The sequence below is a fragment of the Gavialis gangeticus genome, unplaced genomic scaffold (genome assembly GCF_001723915.1).
Source record: "Gavialis gangeticus isolate Ggan-Ray unplaced genomic scaffold, GavGan_comp1, whole genome shotgun sequence".
Taxonomy (NCBI): Eukaryota; Metazoa; Chordata; order Crocodylia; family Gavialidae; genus Gavialis; species Gavialis gangeticus.
The window spans coordinates 1,276,130-1,280,325 of NW_017729016.1; positions in this window are offsets into that span (position 1 = coordinate 1,276,130).

Consider the following 4,196-nt stretch of genomic DNA (forward strand, 5'->3'; position numbering starts at 1 on the left):
TTTGTCAGCTCGCCCTAGTGCTTTATCCTGCCTCAGCCTGCACTTTATTAGACTACTAGAGGAGACTGAGGGTGCGGGTGTCCACTAGCCGAAGCCTGACTAGCGAATCGAGTTGGTACTGTCAGAACTAACCCAGCTGGCCACTGACCAGTAATAGTTTACTGCAATCACAAGCAATTGTTTCCTCACTCCTCCCACCTTCCTCACACCATAATTGTGTGTTCAATGGGACAGGAACACTGACTTTTTGTTTTAATCTAGAGAGAGCAAAATGTGTTGTAAAATACTAGACTTTGGTATGTAGGAAATAGATAAGGAGTCTTAGGCTCTGACCCACATTCACCCTCTTGGGACCTGGAGTTCTGGGGTGACTTGAGATTATGAGAACTCATTTTTCTGAACCGATAGGGGTTTTGGGGATAAGAGGGAGTGGGAGAGGGAAATGTGGTTTTGGGTGATACCTCTGTAACAGCCGCAATGGACACAAGTCCAGATGATGTTCTTCCTCACCCTCATGCTGCCAACACAGTTGGGACTGAAGGTCTGCCTTGGCTCTTGCACACACCTTTGGCCAGCTGCCCAGCCACAACTGGAAGAGCCTGAAAAATGCACCCTCCATTACCAACTGAATTGCAAGAGCTTCAGCCCTGGGGCAGATGGAAAGAGAAATCCCAAGGAGCTGTGCCTTCTGGTGACACCCTGGAGTCAACTACAAGGTGACTACATTTCTGCAGTGGGGCAAGACTAAGGCAGCCGCCACCTGATCTGCTCCTTGGCTGAGTGGCAGTAATGACAGCAGATAAAGCCCCATGGGGCATGTTGCTGGTGAATGCTTTTGAGGGTGGCGTACAAATCTGAGTAGACCTGGTGTGGTGAGGAGGGAAGAAGTGGCCATGCATTCTAAAAACCCAACCACCAGTGCTGCAAGTCTGCATGGTGCAAGGTAGGGTGAGGGGGCAGGGGGAGGGCTGGAGACCTGCACCTGGCTGAGGAGTTGTGTGTTAGACTCGATCCATGTCCTCTTACAAAGGGGAATGTGTGTTTGTTTGAGGCTTCTGTTTTACTGAGTACGAGCAGGAACTTCTCCCTTTCCTCTCCCTTTGATTTTATTTCAGTGCTTTTTTAAAGCCACTGTTCCCAGTCAACTGTTCACTGTAATAGAAGTGTCACTTTTATCACAATATTTATTCCTTACAAATCCTGTGTGACATGCTAGGTTCCCATGGATGTAGCTGATCATTTTTATTTTGTAAATATAATTACCTAACTTTACATAAACTATATCGTAATAAACTATTTTTGCACCACCCTTTGCATGCTGCGTAGTGAGGTGTTTGTTTGAACGAGGATGTCTCTATGGAAGGGAAAGCACAGACAGGAAGATTTGAGCTTCTGAGTTAGCCAAATGCAACATCAGTCTTGCTTCATGATGCATTTTCCATCCTTAATACACCTGTCACATTTCTTAAAACAATGAGCACTGTATTATTTGTTAACAATACACTGACTTGAATGCTCCTAGATGGTGGGCTGCTGGAACATGAGCTTCCCCTTTACTTGGTGCACAGAAGCTGTGAATGACTGCTACTTTACCCTTGCAGGTTTACCTCAGTGGGTGTTTTAATCTTTTTGTCTTTCCCACAGCAGTCTCTGTTCCGCAGTGAAGCATAAGTAGCATATAGAAATGGTGTGATCTACACTTCAATAAACCCACTAGCCTCCTTTTTCTGCATGACACCTCAAAGAATTAACTAGGGCATGTGAAATCTTTCAGCTATGCCATCCCCCAAAAGCAAGGAGTTGGAGAACCTATTTGGTTCCTTCACTGATGTGTTTCATACTGATGCACAATTAGGGCTTTCTCAGTCTTTCTTTAGATGTAGATCCTTCTAGCACTTCACACTGAATAGAAAGCACGTATTTTCTGAGGTTTAAGCAGCCAAGATGCCTACATCAGTAAATCATTCACAGTTTAGATCCCAGTTTAAAATTCTTTAACCCTTACCTTTCCTCTCCCATAATGCAGTGTGTTCAGAACAGATGACTGCATTTCACATCATGCTCCCTCTGCTGACAGTGCTGCATCACAGCAGTGGATGAAGTGAGCTTGGGTTTAAAAAGCTTGTGCTCTACATATACATATGCACCTTTTTATAAACTAACTAAGATATCTACCCTGCCTTATATTGATTAAGCTCAGTTCCAAAACTATGCTTTCTGGTAAGTACTGATATAACAGTGAAAGCTTTTGAGCACACTATGGTCCTGTATGTCTGGTGAAACACTTACGGGTGCCTGTCTTCACTTACAACAGTTAAGTTCAGCTTTGCTATAAAACGGAACAGAAAAGCAAGCAAGAAGAGCAGTTAACACAAGAAAAACCCTTTACTTTTACAACCAGAATCAAATCAAATCCCCCTGTCATCTCAGACAGAGGCAGGTACCAGGGCAATTAGATTCACTGTTTTATAAATGTTACCTTTCACTTTTACAATCAAATCATTCCAACAGTGTTGTGGCAGATGGGGAAGCCTTTACTTTCAGGTTACTATTTCAACTGTGCAGGTAGATGCAAATAAATCAGGTGACCTGCTATATTACTTATTTGTTTTCACACCACAAGAATTCAGGCCAGAAATGAGTAGATCATTAATTCAAGGGAGCAGCAGTGGGGGTGGACCCCTGGATATCCAGGGATCAAAAAAACCTGCATAAAAAAATGGAATAGCACATGCAGGGGCAGTGTGTGCCACTCAAAACCAGAGCCTGACTAGCCAGAACTATGCTGCAGCTGCTGGCCAGGCTCTGAGCAGCAAGATTGCTGCTGCTTCAGCTGCACGAGGCCCCCAGGGGCTCAAGGTCAGGCTGCTAGGGTCAGCCCAGTGCTGCCCCAGCCTCCTCTACCCCACCCAGGGTGACCAACCACACTAGAGTGTGCATGGCACATGCATTTCCCAGGGACAACTAGCAGTGGCACATCTCCACACTTGCCTGGACGTGGCCATTACGGGTATTTCTTAGGTTCTTCTAATGAGAAATACAGTTGGTTTGCAACAAGTCTAGAACTGTGCACCGTGGAATTTTCATTTTCAAAAAATCCAGAAGCTATTGTGACAGGTAACATCTGAATTCCATTCAGGTGATGACCTTACAAGGGGCTAAATTAACTTAAATGCTCAGTCCCAGCCAAAAAAAGACCCATTGCTCCTGGCACCTAACGTGAATTTGGGGGAGAAGGGTAGGTGCACCGAGAGGCTGGCAATCCCTCCTGGAATTTAAAGTGGTAAAGGCAGTAGCCCTGCATCCAGAAACCGGTCAGGCTGTTGATCTGGAAAGGTTACACTTGTCTCTCTGCATATGCATCCTGTCCCCTATACATACTGGGATTTCCTCCTATAGCTCAGCTCTCCAAGAGGCAGGGATCAAGCCACAGTCAGCCTTGTTCTCAAGATCATGCTTTTAAGGAGCCCTGCTGATCTGGTGGATCCTGTATCACTTTGGAGGCTACCCTGCACTAGTTGTTTTTTATGCAGAATGGCAAGTACCTTCTCCTGCTCTCCAGCCCCTCCAGGGAACTGCCTGAGACTGCTATTCCTAAACTAATGAAAAAGCAAATCTTAATAGCAGTCATGTCACAGGCAAAATACTTATAAAGAATGCATTTTCCATAGGTTTTCTCTGGCCCATTTTAAATGTTAACTATCTAGTGCACTTACCACTAACAATGTCATGTACTACAGTCATTCTCTCCACATCAAGGCTGTCCAATTTCTGGGCAGCTGTGGGCAACATGAAGCGCAGGCTGTAGACCCAGGGGCTGCATCCCCTGCCCCATGCAGGCAACCCACTATGCCCTCCATCCTGCTCAGCACAGGCAGCCAGGCTCCTCTCAGCTGCAGGCACAGCACCCGCTTCCCCTCTTGGCCATGTGCTGCTCATCTGCAGTGTGTGAAGCCCTAGCCTGCCTTCTGTTGCACACAACACAAGCAGTCCAGTCCCCTCCTGTAAGCACATGCAGTACAGGCAGCCCCTCGCTCCCCACCCAGATGCAGCTTGGGCTCCCTGCTCCTTCCCCCTGTACTGCCATGCCAGGAAGCAGAAGCCAGAGGAGGAAGGGGGAGCCCAAAGCAGACAGTTGCAGCTGGCTGGGGGGGGAGGGGGGGCAGTTGGGCCAGACCCTGCAGGCCACATGCCAA